Below are 24,167 nucleotides of genomic sequence, written 5' to 3' on the forward strand. Positions count from 1 at the left end.
CTTGGGAGCGTGTTCAGCTGCACTCGCCACAAGGCAAATGTTTTTGCAGCACATAATTAAAAAATGGCCGACCCCTTAGTTGAGATGCAGACCGACGGTGCAGTTGGTAAGCGTGTGTTTTTCTTTAATGTAAATGTGTGCGCCATTTAGCTTTAAAATGGCAGCTAAAAATAGTGGAATCGTTTGGAAGTACACCATTATGTGGCCTTTGTTTGAAGTAAGTGTGGCGTTTCGTTAAATCCAAGAGTAAAGACTTCCTATATAAAGAGAAATCAAAATGAAGAATGAAAATAATTCAGGAAAAAGAATAGATTTTGACAATTTTTTCATTGCTTCAATGAGCCTAAGCTGTATCAAAAATATAAATACAATTTTTGAAGACCAACATTTTCCCCATGATTTAATTTAAAAACTCATTCGTATGACAAAAACCAAACACAATCATAGAGAATCCATCCTAACAATATTTATTTGAAATGAAGTTTGCACCCCATAAGGAGAATCATGATTTTTTTTAGTTTATTTTCACCTGAATATTCTTCCTTGTAATTTTTTCCTCCTTCCAAGAACAAAATATGCTAAACATTCTCTTTCCCTTACTTCATGCTTGCTTAGTGGTACTAAAAATAGAAACAAAGGCACATTGCTGTCACCGGTTTGCCGTACCGGGCCGGGTGTAAATTAAATGGGCAAATTCAAAAAAACAAAACTTCATCTTTCATAGTAACATTTACGGTTGATTAGGAAAGTTTTTCCCTCGTGCCAAGGATGATGGGCGGTGTAATTGAGTGGAAGAGCAAGCAACGCGACAGCAAAATAGTAACGAAAACTTTCGTTTAAAATCAAAGTTTGATCGTACAGGTGAACTGGTAACTTCGTTGTTCGTAGAGTAACAGATAATACTAGCTAAATGGAAAAGGTTTTCATGCGAATGAATGACAAAATGTTGTTCTTGAATGATAATTTGTTTTCTATTTTGTTTGAAAATTGTTTTGGTTAAGTTTATTATGAAAACAGTAACGCATAAGCATCATTTAAGCTAGATTTAACAACTTGCATCATAAAGGGTATATTTTGATGAATTTTGTAAAATATTAAAAGGAGTTTTATTCTAATAAAACCATGAGGAAAATGTTACTTGAAGTGATAGATAACATATTTAAATACAATTTCTACGCAGAATTGAGTGGTGAATATTCCTGGTCATGACATATATTGGTTCATGGTCGCGTAATATGTGCTTTTAACTCTCTTTTGCAATTTTTTTTTTGAGATATACATGGACTTTTACCTTTTTAAATAGAATCTCGTTTTTATTTGCATGTGCACAATGGGCAATATTGCACAAAGAGAATGGTAAAAACTCTTTTTTTTAATATCTAGAAATCAAATTTTGCAAATATTGACATTTATCTATGGATTTCTCCTTCCTACTTCCGATAGATATTTTTAATGTAATTTTAATAGCTATGTTGAACAGGGTTTCACATTATTGTGGTCTACCCTACTTTAACCTAGAAAGCTTAAATTTAAAGACAGTATTAGCCAAACAAGCCAGACTCCAAAATTCCAGCGACACTAAATTATATCTTGCTAAAGCTTTTGATTAACTGTTATTTAAAAAAAACTCATAAAAACTACAAACAAGGTTTGTTATGACACTTATGCAGCATCCAAACGAAACATATATTTATTTTATTTATTAGTTATTTAAGTTATTATGACCTTTAGCCGTATTGTCATTCTTAAAAAGTTGAACTGTGTAAATTTTCCATATGGCAGTCCCTCCTTATACTTTGCTTTATCCCGGGCATACTCGATTGCATAAACGAAACTTTTGTTAAAAAAATAAACTAAGAAAACAGACTAATTTAGCTACACAAAAATAGAAAGATAAAATCAAATAAGTGAACAAACCAAAAAATGCACACATAAAAGCAAATGGAAGGAATGATCAACCGCATTGTGATTTTTTGTATCAAAATAAATTATAACCATTCATCATTGTGATCTGTTCCCATTATGCGGCAACTGGCAAAACAGTAACAAAAGCTGCAATAAACGCCGTGTTAGGACATCCTCAGTTTCAAAAATGATTTTTTTTAATATTATCAGCATACTTTCAAATGTTATTTCAGGCTACTACTCAGGAGACGATGTTCAAATTCGCTTTCCATAATTTTACAGAAAATGAATAAAAACTATATTTGCTTACAACAAATTGAATTAATACCCAACAACATGATTTTCAAAGGCATAGTTTTATTATAATTAAATTAATTACGTACACATAAATTGAAATACAAGCTAGTTGTTCAATCTTTAATTTATCTAGAGACACTTAAAACTCACATCACAAAACAAATTAATAATTTGCTTCACTGTACAATAGAGAAAACTATTTCAAACGCTTTCCTAATACTTTCCTTTTGCTGCACATCATAAGCACAGTACTTTACCGTAGCTCATAAAGCTCATCGACAGCCACAAAAGACGATGTTTAGAATTGACACTCTGCACCAGTTCTCTGTTGACATGGATGCCACCGATAGCGTTAGCGTGCTATTTGCGTTGCAACTGACCATGCACCGGCATGCATCTGCCAATGCACTCACAAAGTGCATAATATTTATGTAGCCACATTCCGTACCGTAAGTCAGCCGGGGATGGCAGGCCTTAGAACGGACGGTTTGTGCAGAACCGTGCTTTGATGCTTGTCCATTTCCCGGAAAGTTGGAAGGATTTTCTTAGATAAATCGTAAATAAACCGACGTTCCGGTACGGTGGTTTTGCTATGTTTGTGTCTGCCTTCGGTCAATCAATCGTTCCGTGCTCGTTGATGCATATGCAAAGGGTTCGACATAGCCGACATAGCTCGGAAATCACTACCAGACTAACCACTTAAGAGCAAATTGCATTTCTATCAACGATACCGATGAGAACAAGTATTTAAAATAAATATAATTTAACAAAAATATTTTCATCAACTCTACTCTGCCTCCTCCACCTATTCTACGCTTTGCAAACATAAATTGTAGCCACAGGATTTGCTTTTTAATAAAAATGCCTCTATGACAAACTCGTTCCATTTTACCTTCGAAGCTTTTGCATTATTGCTTCCGGAATTCGTTGCCAAGGAAATGGAAAGAACGGTAACGGCGTATCGATAACAACCTGGGGAATGTTTTAGGCAGCAAATGAATTACGGGTGCATCGGAACGTTTTCCAATACCGGGGTTCAACATACCGTTTTTGCCAAAGGTAAAGCGTTTGATTCTCAATTTTGTTTGAATTTTCTCCCGCTCCCAGGTACCCTTACCCGGGGTGCCTGCACAAACACGATGCATTCGTATAGAAGGATCATACGGATCGAAATGTTGATCGAAACCGCCTCCCCTTTCCGAAACCCGGACTATGCATTCCGGTGTACAATGTTTATTTTCCCCACTCTGTTTGATTGTGGCTTTGTTTATTTGTAAAGGGCAGGTGTATTGAGCTACCTAGCTTCCGATCGGGGTAGAAGATGAATAACCAAAAAAAAAGGAAATCGTACAGAAGAAACAGAACAACGATTCTTTCACATTTTGTCCGGATGCCTAGATTCCCAGTTTGCTAACTGCATGTACCTGGGGCTGGGGTTTTTTTTTGCTTTTTATTGATATTGGATATTGCCAAGGAACGAATGCTTCGTGTTGTGTCTGTTTGCTACTAACCGTACCCCCTGAGCCACCATTTTTGTCTCGGAGAAAATTGAAATAGTTTGTCTTTCAGTTCTCAATTTTTCGCAAACTCCTTTCACAAAACCACTTCATTGCAAGTGGAGCTGCAGTGGGTGATGGGAGAAAGTAGTATTGGTTTTTTTTTGTTGGTCGTTCATCAGCCCCGTAAGAAACTGTCGAAGCATGACAACAACTAAAAAAAAGGGAACAAAACACACACACCACGTCCGGAAATGAAAAATTCCAAAGCGGATTGCTCATTTCGACTCGATGTGGTATTTCACTTCTCTGTTCCTTGGGATGTTCTGTCCCACCAAAAAAAACCGAAACCAAAAAGGACAAAAGCATGAGCGTCGGGGCAGATTTGTGAGATTTTTCATTTGTATTCAATTAAACTCAACAACTAACTGCAGCAGTTTGTTCTTTTCTGTGTGCTTTCGTTTTTCTCCGCTTTCCCCCCTTTTTGTACGCTACTTGGTACGGTGAAGTAGTGAGGGAAAAAACTAAAAGCGATCCTAAAGCTGTGTGCAGCTGACATCTCGGTTTTGTGCAGGGAAAAAAAAGAGGCAAACGAAAACCGGTTGCAACTTGTCATTAGTTCACCAAGTACAACGAACATTATGCTAATGCGCTTGAATATCAAAGACGAAAGACGGTATTGTGCTACTGGTTTGGTCCGTATAGTAGCTGATGAAACATCATGTTCCACGGGAGTTCATTATGCAAATGTAAGATGCATGTTTCGGTAGAACCGTTGTACCTGTGAACTTTTGGAGGGAACGAACTGTGTTTTTTTTTTCGTTCAGCTATCAAACATTTTGAACATTATCTAGCAAGTGAAAACATCGTTTTGCCACGTGTACACAATTTAAAGCATTAAACTTTAAAGAATTTCCATCAAATAATCGTTTGCTTGTTAGCAAAGGGCAAATATTTTTAGGTGAAATTTAACATATAATTATACACGGTGCAGGAAAACTTCACATCCATCGTTTACAATCTTCAAAACATTAATCTTCCGTTCCGAAAACTCTCCTTAATGTCACGACGCACTATATCATTCGTACTAACTATTTCTCCGGTTCCAAGAAAAAAAGAACCTCAACCAAACTTCTACCAAGCGACTAAAACTACTTCTACTAACTCACACACGCACACACGAAAGGAAAGCAGAAATAGTCATGAGTCTTAATCGAGCGCAACGATTCGTTTCGGTGAAAGTCATTATCGCAATGTACGCAGCAGCAGACATTTGGTGTAGCGACAATGGTGCGAAGGTTTTTTTTTATGTTTGGTTTTATGATTTATAAATGTCGTAACGATGCACGATTATCCGGTGGTAAGTGGAAAACTTTTATAATTCCCTGGTGACATGAAAGGTGAACTTTCTTATGGATTGTGGGGAATATTATCATTTTTTTGTTTTTTTTAACGGCACATTACAGTCCGAACCATAATTATTTGAATATATGTTTTTTTATAATAAAATAATTTAAGAGAAACAAATAGCTTATTATGTAATGAAAGTGAATATTTTACAATGTTTAAGTTACTGTGTTGATGCATTTGATGAATTATTTACTATCACATAGTAACTTGCATTTTTTAGCAACTTACTAACTATAAAAATTCGTGTAGGGTGAATCTGACTTAAATCAATTTCTCTGTAATAACTCTTTGACCTGCTTCAATGTCTAAATCCTCAAAGATTTATAAATCTTAAAAGATTCATTAACCCACAAAGATTCATAAATCCTCGAAGAATCATAAATTCTCACAGATTCAGAAAATCCCGGTGTTACTACCCTCGGTGTTACTACTCCTTTATGCAGTACTGTACATATATCTTGATGCGAGTAAATAAAGTTAAGGAGAGTCAGAAATGGTAGACTGAGACCACTTGAGGTTGTAGTGCCACAAAGGAAAAAGTTATCAAAAAAAATCATAATTCAGTTGAATCGATCTTCATTATCGAATGTTAGTAGTATTTGGATTTTTTTCTGTTGTGGAACAACAAGAGATCTTTGTTTGCCATTTTAGGATTTGTCTGAGTTTATTTACCTATAATTTATTAGCAGCGAGCATGATAGAATTTATGAGGATTTATGGAATTTTGAGGAAATATGAATCTTGGAGAATTCATGAATGAATGAATGAATGAATTTTTGTAATGCCTTCGATGTTTTCTAGATGCCTTCGGGAAAATATTCATTTTGCATATTTTAAATTGTTCTGTTAATTTTGGAATTAGTCATGGTTACACGATAAACCATGCAATTAAAAATCCAAATGAAGATAACTACACAATATAACACAAAAAATACATCTTAAACAAATGTAGAACAACGGTTAACAAAAAAAAATCTATTCTCAATATTGACGATAGTACTTAAGCATTAGTGTTGCAGCTTTTCCCAGCATCACCACCCACGTAAAATCTCATTTACACTCCTTTCTGCCAAAGATTACAGTGTGCAGATTTAATTTCATCGATGTGTCAACTAACTAAGCCCTGCTTCTCACACTAGCCAGACGTAATGAAACGAACTTCATGCTGAACTTCAAACAGCACACGAGCGACAGCGAGCTAATTCGTTTACACTCAAATGAACTGAACAAATAAAAGCGCGACACTATAGACAGTGTCATTGCAGCAATGGTCCTACAACCACTAAGCCCCGTTGTTCCTGTCGGTCAACATAATTCCCGACATACCGAACGACCCTTGCAGTCGTGGAGTGTTTCGAGGTGGCACAATGAAGGCGCAGTTCGATCAGGCAAAACGTTGAACAAACTGTAACGCTGCATGAAAGGGATACCATTCAGGCCTTCTCTTAATGTTCCATCTAAATGGTGGTAGAAAGAAAAGGGTTGAAAATTTTTTTTTCCAATTTTATCAGTGTGACGGTAGTGAGTCTCGTACCGTGAATGAATGTTCTTCCAAAATGGATATAAAAAAAAACGTAGCTCTAACATAAAAGATGACTACCCGTTACTTCCGTTTTAGCATTACTGGGAACCAATGAAAGGCGAGAACGATGACACACACACAAAAAAACACATCTTACCTTCAGATTAACGAAAAACAAACACTATTAGGCGAAGCGTTAATGTTACCCTAACGGAAAAGCTCGCGCACACTGGAAAGGTGACACTTGCAGAGCAGAATCGCATGGTGCTAAATTTGACCGTGGGAATCGGGCCGCACCACGTAAACTTTCTATCGCCCACCCTGGAAAAGCATATATGAAAGGTTCCGCGTGCCAGTCGGCTACGTTGGCGCCGAACGTTTCCAAACAGGCCGTATCTTTGCCGAACATACCGATGGTGAAGCGGAAAACATGGCTGAATGAAATGTACCATAACCTAGCTTACGAGGAAAAAAAAGGGAAATGAAACGAGACACAAAACCCAGGAGATGGGATTTTGAAGCGGAAAAGCGAGAAGAACAAAAAAGTGAAATAAAACTTAAACAGGAAATAAAATGTTCCTCTTACTGGGTATCACATACACATCCGCACGAAACGTTGGGTCACATACACACGGACTAAGGGTGGCCGCCTGATGCTCCAGCGTGCTCCAGGCCCAGGGCCCACTTTTGAAATTGGGAACCAGCAGATAGGGCCTACATAATTTAAAAAATCCTTAAACGATTCCACGACATTTCGTTGCGCCATTGGGGCATCCGTACCTTCTTTTTTTGTGTTTGGACTTGGTTATGTGGACCCTGAACAACGGAAACCGTTTAGCTCGGGTGAAGCGTTTTCGTATATGTGTATGTGTGTGTGCGTGCAAGGCAGACAGGAGAGCATTCTCCATCGATGTCGAAACACCGGGAAAGCCGTTGGAAAGCCAACTGCGAAAGGTAAAGAAGTGAACGACTTTTTTCCCCCCTATACCATATGTTGTTTGTGTAGGCATCAGGATCAGTAATGCGACAGTAGCACAGGGTAGTTGGAAATGAAGACCCGACAAGGACGAGCGAGAACATTCATGTGCCTGAACGTATGTGTGTGTGTGTGTGTGGTATCCGAGGGTGAAAAGCATTAAATAGCTGATGATGGTAATTTAAAGCCAGAGCATCGACAATTCTCATTTATACCGGTCGGTTCACCATCGTTCGTACGGTTTTCTTGGGCATGAAAACGCATCTCCCCTAGCGCCACCATTACGGAATGATCGGAAATGTGGAAAATAGGGATGCTTGCCTCCCAAAAGGGTGTGCGGGAGAGGGATGAGACTTTTGACAATCCACGTGGGAAAACGATGGAGAAAAGGTGGCACTAAATTGTTCATTTATATTTATGAGATCGCAAGGACGCGACGCGATACGGATACAGTAACCACACACACTCACACACATACACACCGTTTACGCCGAGAGAAACAGAGAGGGATTGAATGGGACTGAATCGATTACGAACACTAGTTTCTGATCGGCCATTGCTTTACGCCATGAATGGTATTATTATTTTAGTGTTCTTTGATGAGATGAACACGATCGAGCTGGTGCGTATGTGTGTGTTAGGCTTTCGAAAACATTGAAACCATTTCGCCCAAAATGATGGAAAACGCATTTTTTATCAATTATAGAACCCGTAAACCTGCACAGGTGTGTTTTGTAGTGACAACAGTCGTGAATTGCGACCGTAATGATGCCTACCTCTGTTCACTTAACGCCCCCCTGAACGCAATGGGTCACGTGCACAAATTGTGCGTATTGCAAAAAAGCATCCCATCATGTTTTATGCGCTTCCAAGTGTGGCAAATAGCATATCGGGTTGTTTTGAACAAACATGTTTGTTTCATCCGAAGCATATTATCGCTTTCTACATCGTTTGAATCCAATTTCATCTGCAGTGATAAAGATTTATGATTGAAGTCGTTTCTTTTTCGTTTTTTTGCAGGAATAGAAGATTTTATTTGAGTTGTTTTGCCTCAAACGTTCTATTATTTAATATAGTAAAACCAATGACTTGAACAATTATATTAAACCCTAATGAATATTATAGTATTGTAATTATTTTCTTAGTCTATTACTGGCAAACCACTCAAATTTGTTTGTGATTTTTCAATATTCTACTAATTAAAAAATTTTCTTATAAAACCACCTATAGTAACCGACTGATGTTGGTATAAAACGATTCCCGTACAGCTTCAACCAACCGATGGAGGCGCCCAGTTTTTCACGAATATTTTATCCTAATTACACGCGCTTCAAACTTATTTTCTTGATCTACTAGTAGATATTTCAAATTTGTTAGTAATTTTAGAACATTCTACTAATTAAACATTTTTCATATAAAACCACCTATAGTAACCGACTGATGTTGGTATAAAACGATTCCCATATAGCTTCAACCAACCGATGGAGGCGCCCGGTGTTTCATGAATATTTTATCCCAATTACAAGTTTCAAACTTATTTTCTTGGTCTATTACTAGCCAACAACTCAAATTTGTTTGTTATTTTACAATATTCTACTTACTAAATATTTTTCATATAAAACCAGCTCTACCAACCGATTGACGTTGACATAAAATGAATCCCATATAGCTTCAACCAACCGAAGGAGGCGCCCAGTGTTTCATGAATATTTTATCCTAATTACACGCGCTTCAAACCGCCATTGTAGTAAAATGGTCGAAAACACACACACCGTTTCTACAGTCACATCGATGCTGTCGCAGTGCTGTCCAAACTTTAAGGCTTTGGTTTTCCAATTTTAGTCATCATCCTCCATCAACCTTGGGCACTCGAGTTCCACCATCATTTTTTCGCATCACCTTTGTTGCCATGGTACTTCAATTAAGTTAGTAAGCTAGAAAGACGCACCTGGATTAGGTGAGTAAACGTACCAAAAAGGTGAGTTGTTTTTTTTTAAATTTGCTGTTCCCAAAGGTACTGAGAAGGTCTATACCAAAACGGCGTGGTATGGACCAAGTGATCTTATTATTATTATTTTTTTGTTCGCATCATCCCGAAAGTTAGTTGCTAAGTGTGTTTGTCGGTTTGCTATTGATCATGTCAAAATTTTCCCTTTTTTGACCTTTTTTGCCATAGCAACGAAATGTGGTGGAAGAGAGAGAGAGAGAGAGAGAGAGAGAGAGGAAGAGAAAAAAATCCCTTCGAAAGATAATGAACGAAAGGCACAGCAAAAATTAAACAATCATAAAGCTGGTATGATGTAGTGCCGTGCGTTCCTGGTGTGTAAATTAAAAATCCAGGCCGACTTAATTAAAATTTTCCCCGAGAGTTTCCCACTTCCAATTAAACGCTTTGCGCTTATGCTCTTGTTCAAAAACAGACAAACGACTCACAGACAGAGACACGCACACACAGGGAAAAGGTAAAACTAAAACTCACCGTGTCTTTTGTGACAAACTCCAGTTTATCCTTGACATCTTTCTCCATGCAATCCTTTCACCGTATTTTTGTATGGCCAAAAAAACAGGGAATAAGTGTAGCAACGCTTTTCAAAACAAAGCAAAAAAAAGCGAACACTTTTTCTCGCACTCACAACTACCCAACCATATATTTCGCAAACAAAGTGCCCAACACTGACAAGCCACCAGCCCGACTTAACTGGTTCACTTCATCCTGTGCCACGCTTCCGCTTTCAACCTTGAAATTCAATTCCATTTTCCATTCCCACCGTGTGATTGTGCAGGTTGCCGGGCTTGCAGGAAACGCTACCTGGGAAACGAAAATCGTACACTACCCGAACGAAAAAGCACCACCGAGAAGTTAGTGTTTCTCCGAGTGCAGCCATGAAAAATGGTCAATACAACTTCGTTTCCGGACGCTCGCTTTACGTTTTCTTTTTTTTTTTTGTCCGCTCTATCAATGGTTGTCGCTACGCTTTGGTGTTTGTGATTTTTTTTTGTTCTTCTCCTTTTTTTGCCCAACTTTCGATGCTTCTTCTCTCGCTTCATTTCCTGTTTCTACTTTTCTATTACCTGAATTGAAAATGCAATTGCAGCGGCAACGAGCCGAGAACCGCAGCGTACGACAGGCACCCAGGACGAATAATTTAGTAACCGGGTTTGTGTGTTTGTAGTGGCGACGACGAGTTGTATGCCTTCTGCCGTTCGGTTTTCTAGGGTGAACGATGTTTTTCCTTCTTGTAGCAAATTTGCATCCCGCTGACACACTTTCCGGGACGTTCGAGTCCATTTGAAAACCGCGTACATACAGACATCGCACAACGGACGCACAGACCGAACTATGGTTAACCGAACCGAGAGGAGATATTGGAGCAGGAGGTATTATTCTTACATTGTTTTAGGTTTTATGGTTGAAAACTGTACTAAATTATTTCTCCAGCGGAAAGGGAAATGTGCACAATTTCTTCGTCGTGTAAATAATTAACTTTTAGCCAGGTTCATCAGTCGTAGAAATTAGAGAGAATTAATTTTGTGTTTAGTGTTTAAGCTTTGACATGAATTATGGTAGTATTAAGATTTATAGCACAATTAGAAAAAATAATAACTAATTTTACATGATTTCATGTGGATTATAGCAAATGAAGGGAGAATGAACTAAATGGACTGATGTAGTAACTTATTCCCCAAATATGATGAAGGGATGCTGTTTATACAGGTAGGTCTAAAGACTCGCTTTTATAGCAGACTGTTTAGAGTCACAAAATCGTTTATACTTAAACTTTTTGAAGTCGATTTAACTTATTTAATTTTTACTCATTTACTATTTTGATCGCCATGTTCAAAGATACAACAATGATGTATGTGTTACAATATATGATCTATGTGCTATAAATTTACTAAGCTGTGTAACTCTTAAACTAAACCTGTCAACGATTAATCGATATGATGCAGTTACTTGTTAAAAAAAATCAAGACATTTCAAGCTACACCAAGATGCAAGAGGTTGCAATTACAAATTTTTAAGTAATTGGTTTAGTCAACTAGAATTTGTTTTATTTTATTAAAGTTTTAAAAGACTTAAAAAAGAAAAGTTTTAAAAGAGAAAGCTTAAGAAACGAAAGCATTGAAGTATTCTTTAATGAAATAAAATGAACCTGAATGAATAAATCAAATTTGGGCGAAAATATGCAACAATCTACTGTTCATATTTACAATTATTATAAACAGTATACATTATTATCAAAAATTCTTTTAAAAACAAAAAGTTCTAAATGTTTAAGTAAAACATTTAAAACATAAAGTAAAACATTTGATTTCACTGCGTTGGATCTTCTTATTACATCTAAATTTGATATGAAACTTAAATAAGTTAATAGTATTCAAGCAGATTTTCCACCAATACAGAAAACCACAAATGACATGCAAATGAATTTTCATAAAACTACATAGATTTCTTTGTCAGAATGCAAGGGCCACATACCAACAACGTTCTTAAGAAAAGAATTTCAATCGCAAAGAATCCCTCTTTTGCCTATGTTCCTGCCTTACAATATCCAACCAGCTTCGATTGCACCCAACAAGACATCTCTGTTTTTTTTATTGCCCCGGTGCCACAAAATATGTAAGGAATGAATTTTATTTTCCTTTCCCATTCCTACCAACCATCAGCCCGATCCCGATCTACCCTTCGCGGTACACGGTTACATTCCAGAGACTTCGTATCTGGCCGGACAAAATGCAAAGCATTCCAACACTTCCGACTATGTGCGGGTGGATATTTTTACAAAAACCAGTCCAGTGCAAACGGTATTCGCCCGGCGTATGGCGTGAACAATCCGTCGTGCGCTACCGCAGTACGATCGATGCTGGCCGGTGGAAAGACGTCACAAAAGTGTGAGCAGTCACCTCAGCCAATTGGCACGCGGCAGCAGCAGCAAGATGCAAAAGTGCAAAAATTCTTCCAACGATTCACCACGGCCCAACGAAAGCCAATAAGCGATAAAAAAAACCCGGAATCGATTGGAAACTTTTGCGCACGGGTTTATGTCGCCCCGTATCAGGTCAAGCGTTCCGGTGGCAATCATTTGGTGACGTTCGCAGCAGCACAAATCAGACCTGCCGAGAGCTAATGGAAGGACAAACGGAAAGTTGTCTACTACCACGTACCCACCGACGCTCGGTATCTTCGGAACTTTGGCAGGTAATCAACCGTATGGTGCTCTGCTCTAGAACTCTTGCGTTAGTAAATGAACCGGGTGGCATGTAATTCGCTGTGTTGAATTTTGCACGACAAACAAACATCACCGTGGGATGGAATGGAATGAAAACTTTCCGCAACACCTTCGTTTCGCTATTCAATTGATGAGAAAAGTTCCCCCCGATGGGGAACATAATGTTTCCTGATGATGTTCACTGACTCGTGACTTTATCAGCTGGTAACAGAAATAGGACGGAAAGATTTCTTAATTAGATCCACATTTAAGCTGAAGAAATATTCTTTGTATTACGTGTTATTACTGGTTGGAAAATATCTTACTACAATCTTAAAATTAGTTTTCTTTTTTTATCTCTCAAGGCACTGTAGAATTGTTGGAGAAAATATTCACAGTTTGAGGTACTTGATATTTTATTTGAATGTTTGCCAATATCTGGGAAACAACAACTAAGATATCCTTCATAAATCTGGGGCGAAAGAAACTACATGGTCAAAGCCTAAATAAATTTCCTATAACTTTTATGGATTTGCAATTTTTCAAGGACTTTCAAGAAATTTCATGTGCAAATTGCCGAATTATATAATCTCTGTTTATGTTTTTATATGTAGTCTGTTTATTTTTTCACTGAAATAAAAAATAATTTTTCAAAAAAGTATTAAAAAAATAGTTTTGAACAGAGAAAAATGACTTAATTGAAATTCAGTTTAATTTAATTTAATTTAATAAATATCAAAAACATAACAAAAAAAATTACTAAAAAAAATATAAGATGATGAGTATATGTAAAAATTCGAACTAAATCAACTTTATCTAAAATTAACGATGATAGATGATTTAATAAAACTATTTTTTGTAAAGACTGTAAGTAAAATGTAGCTAAACTAAAGTAAAAAAAATAAAAGAAAAAAAATCTTAAATAAAATTAAACTCTATGCGGCCCTTAATTTGAGAACGTTTACGAACGAATATTAAATTAAAAAAGCGGAACAAAGTACTTTTATCATATTTAAAAGAGATCTCTGGTTATCAATGAATAAAAAGAAGATCTCTGGTTGAAACTTCACTTCTTTTTTATAAGAAAACCCAAAAACCCAGCAGCTGATACTGAATATTTCATTCAGTCATACAGACAAAAATTTCCAACAAGAAAAAAGTCCATCAACACGAACCAAAGTAAAACAACTTTATGCTTTCGGGACTTTCGGAAAAGTCCCTGTTGCCACATGGCTCTTTTCAAACGGTTTCGCGTTAAGTTCGATCCACCCTGGGGTAGGTGCTGGTGAAGCGAAATGATTAATCGATACCCGTTGAAACAGTCGGTCCAAAAGTTCTTTGTCGATACGCGAGAATCAAATGAAAGGCTATGAAACCCACAAACCCTAAAGTTATACACATAGATCTTCCAACCCGATACTGTAGACAGTGGTGACGCTAATACTTAAACCAACAAACAAAAAAGCACACTGCAGCAGCAAGGTAAATGGTTCGTGGCACGTTTCATCATTCGTACTGTTGTGTCCCGTTCTTGTTTTTATTGCTTTGTTTATTTTGTTGATACTGTTCCGAAGAACTGTTCGCTTCCGGAGCACGTTCTTTTTTTTGGGGAGGAAAGGCCGGGAAACTCCGTGGTTGGTTTTACCCGATGCTGGTAACATCAGCTCTCAAACGTCAATACTGGTGCTGCTGTAGCTCGGCAGCTCGACGGTGTCACTGTAAAACCACCCCCTTCAAAACACCCCCCTATAGCTACCCTTGTCTTACAGCAATGGTACGCAAAAAAAAACATCAACCTAGCAATATCTCGTCTTTTTATGTTCCGGTCGGCACCTGGCGAAGACAGGAAAGCTTCCACCAAACATCCGCAACACGGCGGATAAATGTCAAGGTTGACTTTGGACCGTTGTGCAAACAGTGAAGCATCGCTTCTAGGACGCTACCGTGCGATGGGATTGCCTCTCGATTGGTTAAAACTCTTAGCACCAGAGTGTGTAGGGTATCACATCCCCTCCTACTGCCATTCTCGTGTGGCGTTGAGGACATCAAGATGGCGAAATAAAAAAAACATGACGACAAATCCGCATGTAATGCATGTGTTCGGGCACGTCTGCTTTCCGTGCACGACTTCGGCAGATAAGTAAATAACAAATGAAAACTTCACTTACCTGAATCTTAAACACCTCAACACAACCGCGATGCGCGCGTACGGTTGTTGCTCACGTTGCCGCTGTTGATGTTGCGAAAGCTGCTTCGTTCGCGCCGATGCTGGGGCCTACTGTCGTGCGTGTATGTTTTTGTTATTATTTCACATTCCACTTCAGCACTTTTTAACGTTTGCGCCTACCACAAGGGCTGTACCAACGGCCCGAAAACGTTTCCACTAGATCTAGAACCTTTCTAGCGACCGAGATGTTCCTTCGACTGTTAGCGAACGGTAAGATTTAAACTTTCACCAACGATTCTTGCGCACCAGAGCTAACCAGAATGACAAACTAGAGAAAACTTCACTTTTACACGTACACCTGGCCTTACTTATTGCCGTGTAACGCACGAACGGGTCTCAATGCTTGTACTTCTTTTAAGCTATTGCTCTAGCTGTGCTGAACGCTAAAAGCTTATCTACCTGTGATGGTGTGAGTGTACCAGGCTTCGAAAACCGTACCGGATGAAGAAGCATAAACTCGAACGAGTGTTTTATACCATTTGCCAAGCACTTCTTCTTTTTTCCTGTGGATTGCAAGCTGCCGAAATGCTGAGAGTTAGCGACGTTGTATTTGGTTTTTTGGACGGGTACGGTGGTGGTTTTGTTTTTTCGGCTCCTGCTCACTGCGCGATAATTTCACTTTCACTGCACGTGTGAGAGAAGAAAATAATATTTGCTTTTTCATCGCGAGCAAATTGAATCAACCGCATCAACCACTGACAATCACGTTACCAACTCTTGTCGGCACACATCTACACTTACACACATAAATATAGGAATACCCGAGAAAATATTAGCCTAAGCGATGTATAGACACACATACACACGCACCACAACTTAAACCCACACTCACAGCAATTGTGGTGATTTTCCAAAATCCGATACACTTGCGTTCTTTTGCCGGTCGATAAAGACACGGCAGGATATTCCCTCCCACCGGTAGACAAAAGCGGTGAATATTCACCGTGCTTTCGACGCGATTGTGATGGCTAAGTGTGGTATGGCAAGCGCGTAAATACATCCACCGGAACTGAAGCTGCTGTGCGTGTCGTCATCAGGTTGTGGAACCGTCGAACAAACCGCGTTGTACATGTGGTTGCCTACTTTCAGGCGCCCCAAAACGAATTCTTCCGGGCTGCAGAGAGTGGCTACCGGGCTGCTACAAAATTTCGACTAGCGAAAATTGGGAAAACGAGCCGCCCCGCAAAACTGAAGATCAAACCCAAGGTTTAAGAAGGAACACAGGCATCGGTACGCTTCTGGGTGGTAATCTAATTTCGCCACATTCACAACGGCATCAAAGCAAAGCCTGGCGTAAACATAAAACGATTTAACCGTTTGGAGTTTTTTTGGAGATTTCTTTTTTGTTGTTGTTGACTCCCTTCTCTTTCACAACATTCACAACCGGAGGCTGTTGTGGTGATTCGTGCCGAACATCTTCAGCCTTGCGAATGCTAAAGCTTTCACATCGCAGCAGCACAAGCGAACGTTCTGCAGATTAAGTTCGAGATTAAGATTTGTTTCAACACAAAACAGGGCGAAAGAAACACAACCGAACGATTGACTGTATGGAATTGAAGCACCGTCACAGCCTGAACCAGCACCTTGATTTTATTACTCGCGAGAAAAAGTGAGCAAAACTTTCCCCGCCCCATACGCCACAATTACTGGACACTATAGAAACGCTTAGCCACCGTATGTGTTTAGCCTTTTTTTTTGTTGAGTTGATCGAGTCAGAGCAATGGAGGAGGAAAAAAACACACATGAAAGTAAGCGAAAAAACTTTGCCAAAAAAAAAACGCTGTAAGCCACCACAATCACACCAGAAAAGCACCAACCCCCACCGCAACACACTTCGTATTTTCTCCGGGCAGCTCAGGTTGTTATGCTGTTATATTGTCTGTCACGATCATCACCACCACTCGCCGCAGGGAATTAACTAACCCGGTGCTGGGCGACCGACACGCCAGATCAGCCAGGTTTCGAACCTTTAGCAAAGGCTGCACAGTATGTTTTGCCCTGAACAAGAAAAATCAATTTCAGCACACCGATGGGGACAACCGGAAAGTTGGTACCGCGAACTTGTGACGGCCAAATGCCACCAGTCTCTGGAGAGATTTGTGCACAGAGTTTAGTTACAAATGGTAAGGTTTCCTTTTTTTGTGGGGGCTGTTTTTTTGTTGTCGCTATTATGCGGTGGAAGCGACAACAAATAATACCAACGAGTGTTTTTTTTCTGTACATCTGCAGAGATGGATGTATTTGGTTCGTGGGATTTTGTTTTGCCCCTTTCACATTTTTTTTTTCAAAATAAAAATAAATAAATAAATAAAATCCTCAAGGGTACAGTGATTACGTTTGCTCAAATCCAACTCTTACGGTTAGTTTTTGGTACTTTATCCTTCAAACGTTCGGTGTAGATCTTCTGAATTCGGTCATTTCGTAATCCAATGTTTCATTTTACTTCAATCACCAACTAAGAACTTTAACGACTTCACACTCGCACACGGAAGGTAATCTGATTTAAATAGACCCCCCCAACCCGTGAATGGGAGCTAAAAACGCCCGAATTCGAGATGAACACACACGCGCGCGCGAGCCTAAAAGGTATGACAGACGTACGTCCAATTCGTACCGAATCTGCAATCAGACTACTAACGTTTGTCTGCGCTGCAGAGATGACTTGGATGATGTGTGACAGCTGTGCACCATCCACAAAGCACAGTGCGTTACGAAGCGTTACCAAGGTAAACGCTCTCCGTTATCTGCTCCACGAAGTAAACTCTCCGCCTTTTTTTTGTGGCGAGCGTCCCGGAAGGCGCGTAATGTCAACGCAATGTTTTGAATATTATCATACACCGTTACCGTCCGAATAAAATGAGGTGTAGTGGAGTTCACTTCGGGTCTTCGCTGGCTAACTTCTCTTGCTTGGTGCAGTGGTGAGTTCACGCTTTTACTCACCACCCGCAACGAAGTGGAGTGAAAAGCCGAACATTGTTTTTCCCCGGGATTTTGTGCATACTTGTTTTTATTGACAGCCTCCGGCCCGTGACTACGACGACGTGCTTGTTCGCGTCGACCGGTTTTGCTCTCTTCGCTTGATCGTACCGAGAGCGATTAGCCGGCTACTGTACGGCAAATTATGTAACGGACACTAGTGTTGGTGTTGCTGTAGGACCGAGTGCTTTGCAAAATCTGCCAATGTTTATCATCTGCTGTGCTCTGAGAAGATCCCACAGTTACCTCCCCAACAACCGAAGTCGACATAGAGCGAGAGAGAGAGTGAGAGCGAAAGGAAAGCTCCGGGCTAGTCGACATTCGATGGATAAACCCGAACAGATCGTACTCTCTTAACCCGACCCGGATGAGTTAGTGCGCAGGTACCGGAAATGTCAGTGCTCGTCCAAGAAGAGAAACACGTCTGCTGTCTCCCTGATTCCCGGTTCCTCTCCTTCTGCCTAAGAACTCCAATATCCAATATCCTTGCAAACAATTTCGGCCGATGCCGAGCTGGAGCTGGTGTTTATTGGCCAGGACCTTTATTTTTTTGGTTGGGCTAACAGTCGACCGAAAGGGATAAACTAAAGCAGCTATAAGGCGACGTGCAGGGTTTCTACACTCCGTAGGGATTTTCCGTCTGGCGCTTTGACGTTGGCCGAATGCCAAACGGTGTGCCAAATGACGAAATTGTGCAGGACGCTGTGCGCCCAGCTTTGACTGCATGGGTCGGTCGGGTCAAAGGCAACTCGCATGTATGGCTTCATCCTGTCGTGATACGGAGGGATACAGCAAAGCCAAAGGTTAGCAAAAGCGGCGAGGTAAATCGACGGCACCATCGACAGACTCTTGACAGCCGTAATTGAACTTGAAAACACACAGCAGCATGATTTTTCGAGTGCGTTTTTTTCCACCGTGACCGGGAAATGACTGGTTGTGCCGTTACAATACAATGAATGGAACATCAAGAGGAATGTTTTGTTTTACTTTACCGCATTAACTCTAGCTGCTTTGGCCATTTAGCGGAACTGTGAAAGTGGTGTAACGTAGGCATCCACTGACGGGAACAATGAGAAGGTAAAACCAACCATAAACGTTAAGAAAATAACATACTTCAACATTATTTTTTCAATTTGAATATTTTAAAGTTTAAAAAATTATAGAGTTAAAATTTTTTATATAACTAATAACCAGGTTGAATTTAAAGTTTCAAAACGTATTTTTTAAATTAGAATTTCTATTTTAATTAATTTTATTTTTTGACATTTATAAACAATTATTTTGCTTCTTTTTGGCGTAACGAATGCCGGTCATTTCTGGCTTACGAGACTTATTTTACAAAATACCTGAATACTTAGTCCTTGCTATGGGGGGACGGTCCGGATGGGATTTGATCCCCGGTACAGCCGTTTATCTCATGCACCACCGGGACGCCCCAAACAGATATTAAAATATTCTAAAATAATTTCATTATTATTATTTTTGTATGAATTGGTATTTTAAATTTTTAATTTTAACATATTGTGAAGAATAAAAATCTACATTTAATGACATTAAATGAAAATAACTACAAAAGTAGTAGAAAAGTAGTAGAAAAACAAAACGGTAAATTGTATATTCCACTCTCAATTACTAAACAAGAACTCACTCAAGAGAAACTAATCCACATCAACCATAAGATTACTTCTTCTTCCAATTTATTGCCTCCCCCTTCCTCACACTATCTTCCCACAAGGGAAATTAGATCCGCCACATTTAAATCGTCCACTTCTTTCCATTTTTCGGTTTATTCTAATTACTGTTTTGAGTAACAAAAAAAATCCTTCCCACACTCAACAAACTGCTGCGCCGTCAACATCATGTGCTGCGTAATAAGAGTAAGTGCTGGACTTTTCCCTAGCAGCATTGCAACAAAACTGAAATGCCAAACGGTTCGCTTTGTCTAGCATTTGCCATCCTCAGGTTGTTTCGATTTCTAGGCGATTTTTCAATATGTTTACCCAAATTAACAATTACATAAAATCAGCATAAATTTCCCATTTCGTCCCGCAACCGCTATCAATCGGACCGCTCACCAACCGAATGTTGTGGGTGGGACTGGGAAATCATCGTTTTCGGTCCTTTTCCTTTCAAATTCATGCACTGCGTGTCGGCAAGTCGACAAGCCCGACGATTAGGGAGCAAACGTTTTACGGGAGGGGCAAATACGCTTCGCTCCTTGGTGGGGGGGTGGGAAAATGTGTGAAGTAAGACAGTTGCGCGTAAACCAGACACGCTCGGGTAGGAAAAGTGAATGAAGATTTGCCAAACAAAAAAAAATCCCCACTCCAAACGAGTCCCTTGGGTGATGCGGTAGGAGTGTTCCGGTGCCAGAAACCGTAGCGAAATATAAATGCCAAAAAAGCAAAAGTGGTGGATAGGAAAATAAAATTGAAGGGGACTAACGAAAGGAATGCAGAAAAAAAAACCAAAAAAAACACGAATTGCACGCACAGTCAGTGAAGAAAACAGACCTCAATACCGGATCAAATAGAGAAAAAGAAAATCGTCCCCTTTCCACGTTTTTACCACGGGATTTGTACGGAACGTGCGACATTTGGTGACAAAACGACATCCACAGAAATATAATATTATTCAAATTGAAATCACAAAGAATAACAATAGCGAAGCATTTTGGAAAATAAGCAACATTTTGGGCCGACCCTGTCAGCCACCATGCGTCTCCATTTGATGGAGCCACATGGGAGATGGAGGCGCCTGGTGCGGTTGGATAGATTGAAGATGAACTTCCACTTCCTAGTACACTAGTACACCAAACCAACACACGCATACACAAAAATGGAATACGCACAACCCAAAAACCATCGTCAAAAGTGCCAACCAAATCGTCTTGGTGTGCGCGCGTCTGTTTTCGTAACAAAGTGAAACCTACGTTCTAGCACCGGTCGGATAAAATGTGTGGCGCGTTCCACGGAATTCATCGCATTTTTCTCCCCCCTTTCCCAAAACCTAATCGGACCTGACACAATCGGAATTCACGCACTTCATTTAATTCTCGAGTGTATCGAATTTTAAGAAGATTGCCTCACCGCAAAATGGAGCCGCGGCGGCCCTGGATAAGGCGCGCTGTCGGGCTGTCTAGTGTCATGACATGTTTATTCCGCGATGGTAACGTACCGGCAGTGTTAAGCGAAAGTTATTTTTACTGTTTCACTTAAAGGAAGTGTCAAACAATGTTAATTCAGTTTTTATTTTAAATTTTGTACGTAAAACAGTGATAGAAATATGTATGTCAATTGTAGTTTTAATTTTAAAAATCGATTTCCTTTTTTTTGTAGAAAATATTTTATATGTATTTGATATGAGTTTTATATTCGAAGAGAAAAATCAAACAACTTTTTGACCTTTAATACTCACCAGTGCCTCATTGTGTCCGGCACTCGTACGTGATAAGCCCCAATCCACTGAACGTACTCCAGCGGCAAACAGGGGACAACAACGCTAATTCCGGCCCCACCGAGGAAACAAAGCGAGAAAATGTTTACCCGGCCCGGCTTTTCACCGGCACATCCTGGCAAGGATTCACTCGCCTTTCTTAGTGAAACTTACAAAATGTATGCAAATTGTTTATTCAAAGTTTTTCCTCTTTGACATTCGGGGCACCGAAAAATGTGATCTCTTACCATTGTTCACTTACCGGAGGGGGTTGGTAGGCAGCCAGCTACGGCTCAACTTCGTTTGCCGGTGCAGTGGAGGAAGGGTGTTTGACTCTGAGATTGGGAACGGAGTAAAACGTTCCCCGAGTGAATGTGAGCTGTGACGGGCCAAATTGCATGATGGAGGTGAACAGCTTTAACCCGGAGGGCATGAAATGATTTCGTTCCTGCCGCTCGCAAGAATAGAACAAAAAAATCAAAAGAAATACACATCGGTAGGGGTTTTAGTGGCGTTATCTGTGAAAGTGTTTGGGGAGCTATTTGAAGAAGGATTTCTTTTTTGTTGCGAAAGGGTCGGTTTGGAATGTGAATCTTGACACCGGTGAAATGATTCTCACTAGGCCTGTATGAGTTCGTTAGGAGTGTGAATTCAATTTCAAGCTATCGATTATGAGCAAATATTTAACGCTTTTATGTTTTTTTACAAGCAACGTTAGTAGTTAAAACTATAACGAACCAAACTTGTTTTTCATTGAAAATTCTCTTTTCTCGAATTAGTTAACAAATTGTATAAAAAAGTGAGTAAGTAGTTAACTGATGTAATAAAGAAACAAACAAAGAGAAATAGGTTTAAAAAATATAGTAAATGAAATCAAACATTGAAAATGTATCAATAAAAAAAGCAAAGAATAAAATAAAGTTATAAAAATTAAAATAAATAGTTACCAAAGATAAAAAAAATAACAAAACAAAAATAAATTGACAATAAAAATAAAGTTGAATTATTCTATATCAGAATCAAAAACATGAAAAATCAATTACTTAATTTATTTAAGTAATTGGTGAAGCATAAAAATTAATATTAAAGCTAAACTTAAAACAAATGTTCTTAAAAGTAATCAAAAATAAAACAATCTTTCTGGTCAGGGGTTCAACTAGAAAACATTATACATAAAAGCAGAAATAGTACTAACAGGAACACAAAAATTTGTTTTATTCTTCAAACATAATTTTTGTTTCAAACGCACCGCATTAAGCCGAAAAGAAACAATATATCCATTGCACTGCCTTTAACCCTCATTCTGTGATACCTTTTTTCTCAATGAAAGAAGAAAAAAAGCAACATAATTGAAAGAAGATACTCAAACAACCACACCATCCATCCAGTGCGGCTTGCGGCACTGCAGGATTAAGTATCATAATTGTGACCGACCAGAGTAAGACGTGGACTGGCTTTTGCCAACTAACAGCCATCAGTTGTCACCGTGTCAGGCATGAAAAGCTAACCCTTTTCACCGTACGAACGTTCGCCTACCGGGCCGCATTAGATTTATCCCCGAAACGGAACACATCTCACCGTCAAACCGTCAGCCATCCCTAGTGTATCATCCCATCGGATGGATGGCTGCCCGTGTCAAACGAAAGGTTTACCTGTTTGTGTTGGTTTTGTTTGACCGGCAACGGTGAAAATATAATTCTTTTGAATTAAAATTAATTTCTGCCATCCTCGTTTTTTTTACGAGCCCATCGTCAGTCGTAAAAGGCACAAGCCACAGAGTTCAGGCCATTCGGTTTATTCATTTCATTTTTGCACTGGTGTGACTCCCAGCGGAGTTTTACCACCTTGCTTGACCTCGATTTTTCTTTTCGTAAATCTTCTTTTGGGCGGGGTGCTTGTATTATTGCACACTGGACGTGACATATTACTTACGCGCGATGGACCAGCAAGTAAACTTATCATGCTGGGACAAAAAGCAAAACAACTACAAGCAGCAAAAAAAATTGGTCCGCTTGTCAGTTGACAGTTGTAGCTGGGGATGAAAATTAGATTGGATGTTGCCTTTCTGCTTTATCATCGGCTGAGATGCTCAGAAGAAGCAACAACTAAGCAGCGTCGTGTAATCTTGTTTAACATGCATGTTTTTGACTGGTTGGGAAAAATCAAAGAGTACAAAAACAATGTCAAGGACATTAAAAAAAAGGTTGAATTTAACCTGGTTTATAGAGAATTCAGTGTATGGAAGTTTAATAACAAATATTTGCATAATTCTAAATGCATGCCAATTTGATTTATAGTATAAGGTAGAAACATTATTATCGTAAGATTTTATAAAATTATGTTTTTATGAATTGTGCTTTGTACATCCTTAAACATTACAAATGTTTTTTGTGTGTTAGCAATGGATTTCTATGAGTTTTGGTGGTCCTGGGTTTCACAATTTCTGCACACAAACATTTTAATTATTGTGTTTTTGTTTCTCTGTTCTTCACTACTTCCCTTAATTTCAACAAATTCTTTTTTTCTCTTCTTAAGAACCAATAATTCTTAATATTTAATAAATATATTTCTTTAAATTTTTTTTCATATTCCTTTATGAATTTAAAGAAACATCTTTAAACAGAAACATTTAAAGAAAACTAGTTGTTACTGTTTACAGTAGGTATAAAATTTGTCTTTAACTGGTAAACAATATTACCGATATATAATAGCA

At 38.9% G+C, this 24,167-nt stretch overlaps 1 protein-coding gene across 4 annotated transcripts in view; it reads right to left on the bottom strand.

Moving 5' to 3' along the window:
- Positions 1-18,036, bottom strand: part of LOC125769015 (uncharacterized) — a 257,007-nt gene extending 238,971 nt beyond the window's left edge. For 2 of the 4 annotated variants that reach the window (XM_049437387.1, XM_049437382.1), the window contains exons 1-2: positions 17,402-18,036; positions 14,985-15,779 (exon numbers count right to left, since the gene is read on the bottom strand). The gene's annotated coding sequence lies outside the window, so the exon portion shown is untranslated. Of the gene's footprint in view, positions 1-14,984; positions 15,780-17,378 lie in introns of all 4 variants that reach the window. The other 2 variants (XM_049437383.1, XM_049437384.1) reach the window with 2 other exon arrangements.
- Positions 18,037-24,167: the final 6,131 nt, after the last annotated feature.

This window comes from Anopheles funestus, chromosome 3RL (assembly GCF_943734845.2).
Source record: "Anopheles funestus chromosome 3RL, idAnoFuneDA-416_04, whole genome shotgun sequence".
NCBI classification, from domain to species: Eukaryota; Metazoa; Arthropoda; class Insecta; order Diptera; family Culicidae; genus Anopheles; species Anopheles funestus.